The sequence below is a fragment of the Panthera uncia genome, chromosome D2 (assembly GCF_023721935.1).
Source record: "Panthera uncia isolate 11264 chromosome D2, Puncia_PCG_1.0, whole genome shotgun sequence".
NCBI classification, from domain to species: Eukaryota; Metazoa; Chordata; class Mammalia; order Carnivora; family Felidae; genus Panthera; species Panthera uncia.
Genome location: NC_064818.1, coordinates 5,452,509 through 5,469,093, shown reverse-complemented (window position 1 = coordinate 5,469,093; position 16,585 = coordinate 5,452,509). Strand labels below are relative to the sequence as shown.

The window sequence follows — 16,585 nt, the reverse complement described above, 5'->3', positions numbered from 1 at the left end:
ACAAAGTTTTGTAACAACAATATAATAAAAAGGAGGGTCATTGCAGGTGTTCTGGAAAGATTTGATTAGTTTCTATTAATTTTTCTTATTGTGTGATTTACCCCCCTTAAGCCTAGGAATGACCCATGACAGAATGGGTGTTTTGAAGCAAGTACAGTATCACATTAGTAATCACATCTCCATTTGGCAAAACTTTTCATTTGCGTCTTTAAGAAGTTCTCACAGTAAGATGGGTCACAGATAAATATTATCAATTATAAAACACCCAAGTGTCAACAGTAAAATTCAGGAGGTGAACTTTGTTTTTTCACGGCAATTCTCTCCTTCATTGTCACTGAAATTCTTTCATTAAAGAGCAGTTTGTTAAGGAAAATAAAGCTGAGAGGATTAAAATAGGATTATGTTCCTCTGTACCATTTTTTAAAAGAATAATATTTAAAAGCTAATTGATGTTGTTAAGACATGTTGGTGAAGTCATACAATACTCTAGCAATCTGTTTCTCATGTGGATCTAATTTGCATGTTATATTTTGTCAAGGAGTACCAATTTGGTGCTTTGCTTCATGTATTCAAAACTAAAATAATAGTTTTAATATTGCCTACACAATAGGGTTATTTAAGGGACCTTCATAATACCTGTACTTTATACATACTTCCCCACTTTCTAGAAATTCCTCCGTAGTCATTTACTTACATATGCCAGGGAGTATCTAGGAATATCCAGGACCATAGATATAGATGTATATCTCTAGATACCTAGAGATAAAAGAGAGAGAGAGAGGAGAAGTCTGGAGAGGGAAAAAAAAGAATACAATATATTTTTTAATGAGAATTTTTTTATATTTTTTAAACAAGAAATTGATTTATCACTGCTGTGATCATTCATGCTTTAGCTTTGCACTATAAAAAATGGTAGTCACCATAGCTACTGATCATTTTCTATGCTGGATTGTCCCATTTGAGATATACTGTAAGTGTAAAATACACACCAGATTTCAAAGATTGTAAAAGACACACAGCATCTCATGCTATGTATATATACGTATTTCACATACACACAAAGCATCTCACAAATATTTTATATTGATTACATGTTTAATACTTGGGGTACATTGCTTTAAAGAAAATATATATTAAAATTTCATCAGCCTGTTTCATATAAAGGTTTTTTTTTAATGATACCAGCAGAAAATTTCACATTACATGTATGACTCACGTTATAGTTGTACTGGAGAGAAATTTTGTAGATGAAGAGGCAAATCCCTTCCTATACCTTGATTCTAATTCTTATTGCCACCAACTTTGGAATTCAAGCCCGTGGCATAGAAGACAAACCAAGTGAGATTATGACTATGGCTAGGTCATCACAACTCACCTAACTGTTTACCTGTCATCCACCAGGAAATGCACAGGTAGAAAAGATGGGGCTTCTTCTATCCATCTGGATTCCTGGGTAGGACAAGCACTCATTTAACATTAATTTAAGGCACGATGAGTAAAATGTCCTAAAAGACCAATAAAGTGTCTCCTGGCTTGAAGAAAGAAAAGGAGAAACACCTAATCTTATTTAAGGATTGAAGGAAAAAGGGAGAATTTGGTTCGAGGGCCAGGCTATCTGGAGGGAGAATAAGCCAACCCGAACAGGTGCACGTGAGTATGCAGCTAACCCAGAACAGAGACATAGAAAACGAGTACAAAAGACAGGTGATGTGTGAATTGTGGACACCTTTGATGCCCAGGGGGCAAAGGATTTACCTTTAATTTGTTAGCCTGTGGAGAACCACTGAAGGCTTGTAGCCATTCCAGAACTCTAGTTGTGACAAGTTTGCATAAAATGATGGCATTTGGATTCAGATTAGAAGAAACTAATTAGGATACCACTGTAGACTTCAGGCCAAAAGGTGTTGAGAACCCATAGTTAGATGGCAGGATGAGGACAGCAGGAAGACGTGGGCATCAGAGGTATTCCTGAGATGTTTTGTTATATTGAGACCCCAAATGGACACATTCCATAATAGCATGTCGTGTGTGTGTGTGTGTGTGTGTGTGTGTGTGTGTGTGAACCAGGAAAAGGAGTAAGACAAGTTTAGCGCACTCACTTATGATGATAAGCACCATAGTCCCACTGATTGCTGGAGGAATGGTGTGTGACTCAAATCCCACATGGAAACGTAATGGCCGTCTCAAGGGAGTCAGGAAAGTTTGTCTTTGACTCTATTGACTCTAGCGGAAAAGGGGCAAGATAGATTTGAGAATCTGCCCATTTGGCAGGAAAAAATGGTAGCTGTCCTTTTCTTTTCAGGGCGAAGAAGGCACAAGTGTCCTGGGAATTTGTTCCCAACATTTGAGTCGAAAGAAGCAATTAATTGTTGGATTGAAAACTTGTTCTTTGTTTCTTTGTAGGGTGGTCTGAGATAGCGGGTGTCGGGGTGGATGTGTTCATCACACCAATGGTACAATTGTCGTTTTCTTCTGCCTTCATAGTTAATGAAGCTTTCTTAAAGTGGTAGCTTTCTTCAGCTGTGCTAAAGCCTCTCAAGAAAGTGGTTCTATCCCTGCTTAGGTCAGAGTTGTAAATTGTTAAAAATAACTCTTTTTTAAGAATCCCTGAGCACAGTAATTTTCTTACTGATGGCAGATAGCATTTGTGCGATTTTTCTTCCACTGTTGGACACCCACATTATGTTCATACTATCTAGCCAATTTAAATCTTAGTAACAAAGTAGAAATAGTTAATAATATATATTCCTAATCTTGGGGGAATTCAATGAATATGTTTAAATTTCACGCACCTGTTTGAGGCATGAGGAAAAGGATGTACCCGTATTCCCTTCTTCTTGACTTATGTCATTATTCATGTCTCAAGACAGGCTAAGTATTTCTCAAGAGAGAAATATAGTTATTTAGGTGTGGTGTGTTTTATAAATATGGATATTAGAGTCAGCTCTTTGATTAATTCACAAACTCTGCACTCAAATCACTAAAAAGGTTCTCATTTTATCCTTCAATGCTCATTGCAGAAGTCTTTTTTTTATGAACAGTGTGCTTACAGAGACCTCATTTTTGTCATCAGAGTAATGTAGGGACTGCTTCCTTGTGGTTGGAAAATTTCTATAATTTATGCTTTTTACAAAATATAAACACCATGCACTTTATTTCCAGAAGGAACAAAATGAAGAACGGAACTGCAGAAAGGGACTTTTCCTAAAGGAAATCTGGAAGGCATAGCGGCACTTTGAATCTTCCTTAAGGTGTATTATATAGTTTGTGGAAAGCAAATGACCCATTTCAAACACTGAATTCTCCCTCTTTGTCAGGATTTCAGCTCTTTGCCCAAAGCCAAGTGTATATTATAAGGAGTCCATAGAGAGTCCATATGTCTATGGTAATCCTTGCCCTATATGGAAAGATAAAGTGGGGAAGGTTTGGAGACCCTTCCTTACCACTGGATTCTGATATATTAATATTCAAAAATTATGCATCATATTTGCATAGTAGGGCTCTAGTGTGAAATAGCATACAAATGAGAGTCATGAAATTACTCTCACATAGATTTACACATACGTAGTTTGCTTTTTATTTAAATACTGGTGAACCGGCAGCAAGGGAAGTAAGTGTCTTTGAATAAACTGGATCTACTAATCCTGGCTCCAGAAACTTTGGGTTTGATCAGGACAAGTTTCAGAACATCTCCAAGCCTCCATCCCATTTGAAAATGGGGATGATATGGGGCGCCTGGGTGGCTCAGTCGGTTAAGCATCCGACTTCAGCTCAGGTCACTATCTCGCGGTCCGTGAGTTTGAACCCCACGTCGGGCTCTGGGCTGACGGCTCAGAGCCTGGAGCCTGCTTCAGATTCTGTGTCTCCCTCTCTCTCTTCCCCTCCCCCGTTCATGCTCTGTCTCTCTCTGTCTCAAAAATAAATGAACGTTAAAAAAATTTAAAAAAAAAAACAACAGCAAAAAAAGAAAATGGGGATGATAATACATTGTACTTCAGAGAATGATTTTTGAGGATTGCTTGAGAGACCATAGACATAAACTAAGAGCATACTCATAAAGTTAGTGTTCTTCACATGTTATCCTAACAGGACACATCACATATGGATTCACACAGACCCAGAACATTCTCTTTAATGATGCCCTTGTATGATTCTTGTACTATCATTTCCCCCAAGGTAACCATCATTAGGAAGTTAAAGGCAGAACGACTCAGAGATGGTGATCAAATTATGTGCAAAGTTCATTGGCCATATCCTACAGAGACTGTTTCCTGACAGACTTATCAGCGACTGGAACATTCACTCATCTTTTGAGTCCAGGCGGCTACTAGCCACTGCTTTAAGCATTGAGTAGACAGTGTACGTTCTTCTTAGCATTATACTTTGGTTTTGGTGCATCTTGGGAAACGCTATTGCCCACTCATTTGGCTTAATTGTAATTTAATCTGTCCTCTGACTCAAAGCATCTTGAAACGTTTATTCTAGAACAGAGATTTGGAACTTTAAGGATCACCTGCCATTTAAAATGCTACTTCCTGAGCTGGCCCTGGAGATAATGATTCAAGTTCTGAGCTAGGGGCCAGGATGTAGCCCATACAATCATGTGCTCGGAAGATTCTGACCAACAAACTAGTCTACATCTGTATTCCCTGGTTTTTCTCCAGGTATTTATATCCAAAGTATTCTCATCAAAGTGGATTTTACTATTTTTAACAATGGGGACTGCTTACAGGATTCATATGTGATTTCTTCTTGGGAAAACACATTCTTGCTATGATCAGACTTTGTAAAGAACATATGTTCCACTGCTTGGTTGAAATAAGCCGATCTATGAGTAGAAAAATAACTAAATGTTGGAATTCAAGTGATCAGTTCTATAGTAGTTGATGAGTAAGAAAGTAATCAGAAAATTTGCCCCTTTTTCAATGCCATAGAAACTACAACTATACAGATATGTGAGTTGAGCTTTCCAGTCAAGATGCTAAGAAATCTATAACATCAATGACAACAATCATCTTTTGACAATAGCTCAAGAAAACAGTTATTTCCCTTTGTTCCCAATGATGCTATGAATATTTTAAATATTTTTAAGTTTATTTATTTATTCATTTATTTATTTTGAGAGACAGAGGGAGAGAGTGAGTGGGGAAGGGTCAGAGAGAGAGAGAGAGAAAGAGACAGATAATGTCAAAGAAGCTCTGTGCTATCAGTGATGTTGGGCTTGGTCTCAGGAACCCATGAGATTATGACCTGGATGCTATGAATGTTTTAAATGCACAAAATTTTTAAACAAATTCTAAATCAAATTTTATAGAAGTGTTTTTGTTGGTGTCATTGTTAGGTATATAAGGTCTGAACTAAATCTGAGAACGTCCAGATGAACTGCTGTTTTGTTTCAGAACAATTCCCCATCACTCAACTAGACAGGGATGATATTCTTATGGTGAATTGCTAGCTGGACATTCGTGATGTAGGGTACCTTATGAGCGTGTCAGTCAACTGTCAAGAATGTGTTAGCCATCTGCAACATACTTATCACTGCTAGCTACTGCTGGTGAGGGCAAGAACGACAAACAAGATTAAAAGAAAAAACAAAACAAAACAAAAAAAAACCCTCTTGTATGAGTCAGCTTTCATAGGAAAAGGTTTGAGTTACCCGGGGAGAAGATAAATTGTGTTGCAATATCTAACAAAAAGAATAATATGATACTTTATTCTGTGTGATTTGTAGTATAAAATGGGCATTTACTAGGCTTGGCACCCTGCCTTTCCTTTTCCCTTTGGAAATCTATTGTACATTCAAGTGCAGAATTTGGAGTCAAGAAATCAAAATGAAGGTTAAATGGTAAAAGGGGGAAAATGGTATCATTCACTGTAAGAAGAGGAAATTGTAGAACTTGGAGTTTCTGCCTTTGAGTTCAAGGAAGAAATTTTCTTCGAGTAGGAATGTCACAGATCTGTGAGTTGTCCTTGGGATTACTCAGAAATGGGATGAGGTGAGCACCGTGGAGGAGTGATTTTAGGCACAGACCTGCTCATGTCGGTGGAGAGCAGGTTAGATACGTTCTGAAAGCCCTGGAGAGCTCTGTGTGATTTTTTCCCCCTTTCTGTTCAATGGCGATCAGATCAACATAGCTGTGGCTGATTTTGCAAAATTATTTCATTTTTGGTGTGTGGCACAGATGCATGCAGGAGGTCAAACTCATAAATCTACATGTTAGTAGGGGAGCAGGAAAACATCCATCAGCAATGAGCTTTCCTTCTGTGTGTTCTCATTTCGTAAACGAGGAAATCCAGGCTTGGGAAGTCATCCCCCACCACCATTTGTGCTCCAAGAATCCGTGCCACCTGGGGAACCAGAGCTGAAGTCTTAGGACCCTCTGGCCAATTTCCTTTCCACGCCACATGGCTTTCTTTGTGATGTCACAAGTCCTATAAAGAGGGTGTTATTGTTCTTTTTACTTTCCGACCTTCTCCAAACATTTAGATGGTGGAAAGAATCCTTAGCTTCGATGCAGAAAATTGTTCTGCCACCAAGAAAAAAGGTCCCTCAGAGATTTCCTTGCCAAAAACTCATTGCGTAGCACAAGAATGCTGCCGTTGTTTCATGCATTAGTAAAATCAATTCTTCTCTCTATAATACTGCTCAGCCATTGTGACTGTCAGCACTCGGGGTGGGAAGTGCGACTCTCACGCCGTGTCACCACGCACAAAGGTTTATAGAGCTGGGCCACGTGTGTTCGTTTTAGGGCTGGTTTTACAGTTGTGAGCTCTAGGCATTGTGGTTCTCTTCTGTTCCCCTGTGATAACCCACCATGTAGACATGAGGGTGTGGGATGTCGTTAGCTCCCCGGAAAGGAAAGGGGGTGCCTTCGCTCACTTTTTTCAAACCTTAATTAAAACTTGACATGCGCCAAACACTGGTAGGTATCAGGGATGGGGACGCGTGCAATCGCGGGCCCTGAAATCACTTGTAGGGTGCGTACTGGATGCTGAGTTGTAAACCTGAACATGACAAATGGTTCGACAAGGGTGAACGGGGATGGGCGATGTCCAAATACACAGAAGCGACGGTAGAAAACATCCCGTGAACTCATTTGACAAAGAGCTAGAAGTTAGTGAGGAAAAGTATTGTGTGTATGTGTTGGGGGTGTGGCCATGTCTAAGTTCTAAGAAAAGAGTTTTAGAGAGTCGCCTGGGTGGCTCAGTTGGTTAAGCAGCCGATTTGGGCTCAGGTCATGATCTCACGGCCTGTGAGTTCGAGCCCTGCGTCGGGCTCTGGGCTGACAGCTTGGAGCCTGGAGCCTGCTTCGGATTCTGTGTCTCCCTCTCTCTCTGCCCCTCCCCCATTCGTGCTCTGTCTCTCTCTGCCTTTCAAAAATGAATAAATGCTAAAAAAAAAACAAAAACAAAAACAAGGAAGAAAAGACTTTCAGAGAGGAAGTCCATAGCCCCGTGTCGATATAAAATTTGTTAGTTGCTAATAGGTTTTGGTTCATTCATGGAATGAATTACCACCTCATTTCTGCTGATCCAACCACCTCACCTGATAAAATCTATCAAGAAATTCCAGATGAATTCTGTCACTGGGCAGAATAAAAACCCTTTAAGTTAACCAGCACATTTGAAAGAGTAACATCTGAGCTTTGAGGATCTTCTCATACATACGCTTCTAGTCAGTAAATACCCAGTATGCAGTGACTGGCTTTACCACTTGGTTGGAAGAGAAAAGAAGGAAGAGTAGGCTGTCGCTAGGCCTGCAGAAAGGGTTCAGATTGATTAAGGACATAGGACTGCCCTCGATGAGAAAGACTGTGCAGCAATGTAATGCCCTAACCAGATGCAGGCTGCAGGGGATGGTTATAAAGCCTCCTTCAGTAAACACGCATTTGGCATCACCTTTCCTTCCCATTTGAATATTTCAATACACAGTTACACCAATACCCTGATTTTCAATTAAAACAAAATAGACCCAGAAATTTCCACTCATGAGAAACATTTCTGATGTTGTAATTAGGGAGCCCAGTAATTAAATATGCCCAGGAAAGTTGTATTAGATTGCGTTGCATTGGGTCAGGTACATGGTTTCATTTCACACCTAACAGCTCCTTTTAAGATCATAAGCAAATTAAAAAACAGCAGTTCAACATCCTCTGCTCCCCCTGTTAGGGGACAAAGATGCATTCCAATACAGCCTCCAATTTGCCTCGCTAATTTTAATTCGCAACGAGCCGCTGGACAGTTCTAGCAGGAGGCTGGTCTGTAAAGAAACCTATTTCTGTAGCTGGCAACTCGGAAAAGGACTCAAACCGGGAAGAACCAGAGACTTTTTCTCATTTGACTGAAGATGAGAAATGAGATAAAATAAGATTTTCTCATTCCCTTTCCTCTATGAAGAATCGCAGAAAAGACTAACTGATAAGGTGAGCCCGAAGTAAAGACAGCCTTCAGGTCGCTGCTTTCGAATGGTTTGCGGAGTTGCTGTGTGCAGTCGATGAAACAGGTGTTTGCACATGCCGCAATACACAGGTAGGGCCGACTGGTTCTCTCCCTGTTTCTGGTATATACTTTCAGTCCCTCTGCCAGAAGGTAGAATCCTTGGGAGCAGGAACTAAATGCTTTACCGTGGCTTGTGCTGAGTTCCACGGCTCAGACCTACTCACGGTATCACTGTTTGACAATCGATACCTAACTGTTCGCAAAGCTGGTGAGAGGCCGGTCTCCAGCCTGCCATAATTATTGATTAGGGTTCTAGGAGAGGATTCCATGGCTGCCGTCCATCTCTAGGACTCGCCAAGAACAGCAGGTAGCCGACATGCACTGTAGGTCCTGGCCACCTCCCCGTCTTCCCAGCGCAGGTTGTGTTTAACTTGGAAATCAGTGCACATTGACTTTGGGACTTGGCTGCCATTGTTTTTCTTGGAAAGAGGACTTTTTTTTTTCTTTCTTTTTTTATTAACCTTGACTAACATTCAACTCACATATGTTACAGTTTGTGTATCGTGCGTCATGAAGGAAACATGCTTTTTTCACATGATTCTCATAAGGGTTGCATCATAAAGTTCAAATAGGGCCCCCAGATTTGGATACAGCAACTTGGAAAAGTGGCGATTCTTTTTGTCCTAAAGTGTGATTGCTTTGTTCCTCATTTCAGCCTTCCAGGTCATCACAACCAATATAAAAGACTGGTATTCATGCCAGTAATATGTACATTTACATGAGCAATATACTTGGGCTTTGTCGGAATTGTTTTAGCTTAGTAGAGTCTAAGAATAATTGAAGCAAAAGAATGCCAGGCCTCCCCTTGAAAATGTGTATGGTTCCCAAAGAGTATATCAGGAATTTGGAGATGTCTTCTTTTTTTTTCTTTTTTTTTTTTTTTTAATTTTTTTTTTCAACGTTTTTTATTTATTTTTGGGACAGAGAGAGACAGAGCATGAACGGCGGAGGGGCAGAGAGAGAGGGAGACACAGAATCGGAAACAGGCTCCAGGCTCCGAGCCATCAGCCCAGAGCCTGACGCGGGGCTCGAACTCACGGACCGCGAGATCGTGACCTGAGCTGAAGTCGGACGCTTAACCGACTGCGCCACCCAGGCGCCCCTGGAGATGTCTTCTAATGTACTTTATCCTATTTTGCTTTTAGAGTACCACGGAAGCGGTCTGTATATTATAGTACATTGAAGCTTATTGATAATGCGTTCCTCTCATGTGGGGTAGATTGTCTTCAAAGGAAAGGAGCAGCTGGGTGGCTCAGTCAGTTAAGCATCTGACTCTTGGTTTCAGTTCAGGTCACAATCTCACGGTTTGTATGTTCAGGCCCCATGTTGGGCCCTGCGCTGGCATTGTGGAGCCTGCTTGGGATTCTCTCCACCCCCCCCCCGCCCTTTCCCTACTTATGCATGTGTGCTCTCTCTCTCTCGCTCTCTCTTTCTCTGTCTCTCTCAAAATAAATAAATAAGCTTTAAAAAAAAAAAAAAGAAGGTAATACCCTATACTGAGGCCAAAATGAGACCCAATTTCCAATTCCAGTTGATAACTGATCATTGGTTATTGAGTTATTTGCTTTCTCATGTCTTAGATGAGCCTCACTGCAGTCATGTGTGCGTACAGGTGTTCGAGTGGGGGTTGAATTTAGTGGTGAGGGACAGAACTGAGAGCCAGCTATAGACTGACCCCATTTACCAAAGACATGGGGGAAAGTGCAGGCTTGAATGGAGGGTCTGGTGTGGTTATGTCACTGATGCTCAGATTTCTGTGTATGTGTCAGTCTCCTGTAGATCTTGTTAAAATGCAGATCTCGTTCAGTAGTGTATTGGTTTCCTGCGGCTGCTGCGACAAATTGTGGCAAACTGGGTGGTGTAAAACATCAGAGATTTGCTCTGTCATAGTTCTTAAGGTGACAAGTGTGGTATCGGTTTCACTGGGCTGAAGCCTTCACGGTTGGGTTGCATTCCCTCTGGAGGCTCTGTGGGAAGAATCCATTCCTTGTCCCCCAGCTTCTGGGGGCTGCTAGCATTCCTCATGGTCTCTATCTTCACATCACCTTCTCTTCTGTATGCAAGACTTCCCTCTTCCTCTCTCTTACCAGGATACTTGTGATTGGACTTGGAACCCATCCAGACAATCTGGTATAATCTCAATATCTTTACCCTATCCGCAAAAACTTTATCATTGCAGTAATATTTACAGGTTCCAGGGATTAGGACAGGGATATATTTTTGAGAGCTGTTGCGAACCTACCAAAGTGGTCTGGGTGGGGATTTAGATTCTGAATTTCTAGCACGTGCCCAGGTGACGTGGATGCTGCTGGACTTGGCATGACACTTTGATCAGCAAATGGCTGGATTATCAATCTGCAAAGTTGAGCATAATCTATGTGGTTCAGAGAAGGATTGTGCTGTGATACAGAATCACATAGTAGCAAGGGACATAGCCGGCAGGAGATGGAGTGACCAAGAATCAGGATGGCTATTTGGGCATCAAACATTCGTCCAAAGGGTTAGCCTGGAGCCCTGCTTCCCGAGGCAACACTTGAATCTTAGTCAGGAACCAGTCCAGGGGCTCCGTTCTTTAAAGTGGGCAAACAGGAAACTTAGTGGACAGATAGAGGGCCTGGACGCTAGTTTATGTCAACAAGTTCAGTGCCAGATTCTGCCAGATGGTTTACCTCAGCCTCCTGCCAACATGGCCAGTGCTGATTACGAAACCAGCTAGGGTTTGTGTGTATGCATGGCTCTCAAACTGCTGACTGAGTAGATTTGGGATACGGCTCTGAAATCTCCAGTTTTAGCCAACAACTTAAATGATTTCCATGCAGGTGGTCAGGGAGCCGTCTTTGGAAGATATTATTCAACACGGCGAAGGCATCAGAATCTACGAACCTGTTTTCATTTGAGTTAGACAAGGTAAATTAGTGGTATCGCATGGTACCATGGGAAAAAAATCGCACCCAAAAGAAATCTCTTACTACAGACATGCGAAGTGTGACTCTTGGGCAGGTCTTGCAGGCGGCTGTGAAGTCTGGAATGGTTGGATATACATAATAAACGGTGTGTTAATATTGTATCCCAACACACATTACATTCAGTGTGTTGTCCCACACAGCAGATATGTATTTCAGTGTGGTGGACACACGTCCTGTGTACGTGACACATCGGCAGTGCGTTTCCATCCATCTCTGCGCACGCGTGTGTGAGATGTTACCTCAGGTTGTGTGTTCTCTCAGACTTCGCTTAAAAAAACCTTTGCCTTTAGCTTAATCCCCATCACCAGGTCATCCAGTTCAGTTTTGCAAATTATCAGTCAGCCATTCCAACACCATACTGGTCTAAAGGGGTGCTTGTCACGCCCTTGAAGGCGCTCAGGTGACTTCATCTACCTTGTAACCACCTAATGGCCAAATGTGGCATGTTTTAGACTTTCTGTTTTCCCTAAAGAGTAAATCTAGCGCTCAAGTGACTACAGGACTACCTTGGCCTCTTGCTAGCCTCAGTCAAAAAGGCATGGGCTGTAGAATTAAAAAACTTGGATTGGAAAAAAACAAAGACAAAAATGGTGGCTGATCTTATTTTTAAGTGTCTTGTAAGTGTTAAAATGATTTGGTGTTCTGAGATGAGTCCATGTTCTTGGATGGGTGTAAATGGAATCACATAGATCCCATAAACCCCATTGGTGATCTACGTTAATTTTGGGAGGTGGTTTCTCATAAAGGTCTCACTTCTCTTTGATCCTTCCCTGACGCCCCTGAACAGGTTAGATTCACCACGTTCTATTCTCGTGGCAACACGTACATCTACCTTTGCCATTACCTTTACTCGTTACTATTTAACTAAATTTATTTCTTTGCTAAATCATCCCCTAGTACCCAGCATAATATCTGGCATGAGGCTGCCACCTCAAAAATAATTGAGTAAGTGGATTTTGAAAAAAAAAAAATGAACACAATTTCCATGAATCCAGAAACTTTTGCCTGTGATATCACCCTCCTCTTAACGGTTCCTTGTCTTGTGCCTGTGTGACCTACTGCAATCGTTATGGGTCTCACGAACCCATTTCGTGAGGAGAGAGAGAGAGAATCCCAAGCAGGTTCCATGCTACCAGCACAGAGCCTGATGCAGGGCTCAAACCCACGAAACTGTGAGGCCATGACCTGAGCTAAAACCAAGAGTTGGACCCTTAAGCAACTGAGCCACCCAGGCGCCCCTCAGGAGCCCATGTTTCTACACAAATAGCCTGAAATGGAAGAAAAATGAGCGGCATGATAATTGCAAATTATGTTGACTCCTAGTCTGCCAGTGGCTCTGCAGACAGGCCCCTCGGAGGGTCGGGCGGGGGGCAGGGAGGGAAGCCAACATCTGGGCCTCTACCTCCCTCTTTCTTCCCTTCAAACAGCTCAGGCCCGTCTTTATTTATAATTTTGATCCAGATCTTTATCTTTTAAATAGATACATGGGATATCTTTAAGGTGTTCAAGATGATGTGTCCTGTGTAGTAGTTTTTCTCCCACTTGGTCATTCTGAACCACGTCCTGTCTCTGTTTTCCCACCTGGAAATACCATTTAAAGCAATAGTCAGTTCGATGATTCGAAAAGCTAGAGAAAGGATAAAATAAAAGTAAACATCACCAACTGGTTTTTTAAATTGCTTCTCGGATGTCCGTTTACAAAGGAGGCTGCGAAGTCCCATTCAAACTGAATTAATGAATTTAATGAAGCTGAATAACAGTGGTCAGTGCTGTTCCAACCACATTACCAGGGTTTCAGCAACTAATCTCTCTGTTTGGTATATACGGTATCTGGGGGAAAAGAATGACTGCTTATACAGTTGGACTGATTACCTACTTTGTCTGGTCGCAGGAAGAGCACTTGCTGTCCCCGGACCAAACTTGGGGTGAATCAGCCTTTCTTAATGGGACTTTCCGTGGCCTAGGAAAAGTCTGATTTTTCAACTTCCTTTCAAGTTCACTATTCTAACTGGTATATGCTTTCTTCTTTGTTGGAAGAGTTCAGATTAGAGTCAAAAGCAAATCATAATTGTGTTTGTAAGGACCAGATCAAAAGCACGTATCGTATACTCTCCTTTTAAGAATTGCTCTTTAATCCATTATTAGCAAAGCGTTCATCACGCGTCTGCAAGTCAGCGGATGTTTGCATGCACCTCACTGCAGTCGCGCACGCTTGTACCAGCCACATGCGGCCCTGATATCACCCTCGACAACCTCGTGTGGCTACTCCAGTTCCCAAGGACACATTGATGTCAGTGCTATCAAGAGTAGTACTCGAAATGTGAGGGAATGATCTGTTCTGATTAACAAATGGAGTACTTGAGAGCCCTACAGTATGACCAATCCCTTGGCATGGCTCAGGTTTCTTCATTAACTCAGTTTTTAAATGGTACTGAATAGAGCTTCTGGTTTGTAGATCATTGGTCAGTTTTTCCACTGGAAAAGGCTGACAGAGAAATCCACTGTTTGCTTTTTTCTGTACAGATTTTTGCCCATCTCTCAAGGTCCTGGGGCAAGAAAATCAATAATGGATACACACACAAGAAGGCACAAGGTTCTGCAGCAATACGTGTGACCTTCCAGAAAGTAATACAGGTGTAAGGATTGTGTTTGAAAATAGAATGAAAAATATATATACTATATCTAATAAAATCTTAAATATGTATTAAAATGCATATTTTATATATAAATATATCTTTATTTTATAAAGATATTTTGTTTTTATAAAATAAAGATATATAAAGATTTTGTTCATTTATTTAGTTAGTTATTTGACTTCTATAAATCCAATTAATCACTCTGACATTCCTCAAAGGAATAGGGTTTTGGGGCACCTGGATGGCGCAGTCGGTTAAGCATCTTGATTTTGGCTCAGGTCGTGCTCTCGCGGCTTGTGAGTACGAGCCCCACTTTGGGCTCTCTGCCGCCTGTACAGAGCTTGCTGTCTCCCTCTCTCCCCTCTCTCTCTCAAAAATAAATAAGCATTAACAAAAAAGAAATAAAGTTTTAAAGAAAAACCCATGCAAAACAAAATAGAAATGGAAATCCCCCCAAAAGTAGATTTCTCCAAAATTGCTTTACAAAATTACTTAGCTATATGAGAGAACAATAGTAAAATAAAGTTAATGGAAAGAGCTAGAAAAAGATCCACCCCTAAAATCTTCATAGCCACATGTCATCCGTGATAATGGTAATAACTTTAATTGCTACAACTCTAAAATCTGAGCTTAGGTAGCTGCATAGGCCTTAAATCAGAGAAGCTAGCACTGGTCATTTATTATCTACTTTGGTCAGACATCACGGTGCCTCCAAGGATCCAAAAGTAGTCCATGCTGTCAGGGAGCTTACCGTTTGGAGTTCCCGTCTACCAGCATCTAATAACTGCACTGAAAACTGGCTTTGGCAGGGAGCCTTCTTGTCACCTTGTCACCTTGCCCCTGATTTTTATTGGATTAGTCCCTCGAGAAGGGTTGACCACACGCGTTCTTATTTTGTGTTAAAATATTGAATGGCCCCAGACTGGATGATGCTTGAGTGGAGCGTTAAGGGCTCACTACCACTTTCGTGACATGCAAGTCAATAAGTAAAGAGTGATTTGGAGGATTTGGGTGGTTGACCAAAAGGAGTGGTGGCCATTTTTTTTTTACACCAAATACAATCTCAGGCCGAATGGGAAACCACTGTGAAAAGCATTAGGGGTGCAAGAGGAGGAGGAGGAGGAGGAGTGGGCCGGCTGAGAGGTTTCCTCTCTCGCACGTGCGGAGGAGTGTGGGGCTCCTCTGTGAGTGTGCTGCTGAAGCAGGAGGAGGTGGAAAGTTTCCAGAACACAAACAACAGCAGGTGCCAGCGCCCTTGAGAGTTGAAACAAAGGATAAAATGTTTGCTCTAAGATGGCAAGCTAAGTAAAGCATAGCTCGGTTTCTTCCGTGTTTGCTCAGTGGCCGTGAGTTTCAGGACAGCATGAACGAAATGGATGAGATGTTCCTGGAGCAAAGGTTGTCACCCGTGGGGTGATTTGGCATCATCCTCTCCCCAGAAGAACATTTGGCAATGTCTGGAGACATTTTTGGTTGTCATGCCTGGAGGTAGAATTGGGAGCTTGCTACTTTTATCTGCTGGCAGGGGCCAGGGATGCTGCTGGGTATCCTGTATTGCACAGGACGAGCACGCACAACAAGGTATTAACCGATCTAAGATGTCATTCATGCCAAAGTTGGGAAAGCCTATTCTAGAGTCACTCACTCTGAGAATGGTCTTTCCAGACCCCTCAGCTTGACTATTTTTACTCTGTTTTGGACTTAACAGTTTTGATCATCCAGTAAGGATCACATTGTTAGTTACTGATGAACTACTTTTGGTCCTACTGATCATTATTAGCTATGACAAAACTCTAATCCTTCCCGGTTGTCACTGCAGCTGTGTGTTTGTGTGTGTGTGCGTGTGTGTGTGTGTGTGTGTGTGTGTGTGTGTATAGAATCGCCTGAGACAATGTTTTGTTCTCATGGAACAGACAACATGAGTCCTGTTTAAAACAGGGTAAAAATTAAACCTTTGGTCTCCGAAGATATATTTCTATAATAGTCTCTTACTATTATAACCCTGTGGCTATTTTAATGCACACTTGTTTTTATAAAGCCATATTTTGGTTGCTATAACAACGTGGTACAGCTCTTGATGAGCTCTTTTTGCCTTAATGTTGCTTTTAAAAAGTTGACGTTGCTATGACTACAAAATACTGCTTTATTTTCAGCAAGCTTCTTCCCCTTGTATTTTGCTTTCGAAATATGTAAGTGTGCCTGTACGTGTAGGTACTCCCACACACACGGCTTGTGAGAGTCTACAGCGCGGTAAAAGCAGTGCCTAAGATCTCCAGAGGCAAGCTGGCAGTTAATTTATGTAAGTGCACGCTGTTAGTCTGAAACCGATACTCATAATCCTGTATGAACTCAGATTACAGGTGCTCTTTCCTATTTCAGATTAGATAACTGCTCAGCGATGGACTCCCCATCCCTTTTTCGTGATTTACTTACTGTGTCCTCCCTTTTACAACCTCTCCCCGTTTCCACCAGCCTTCGATGGGT

At 41.6% G+C, this 16,585-nt stretch overlaps 1 protein-coding gene across 3 annotated transcripts in view; it reads left to right on the top strand.

Annotated features, from left to right (window-relative positions):
* The window catches only part of PRKG1 (protein kinase cGMP-dependent 1), a 1,263,577-nt gene that overhangs the window by 574,215 nt on the left and 672,777 nt on the right, over positions 1 to 16,585 (top strand). The window lies entirely within an intron of this gene.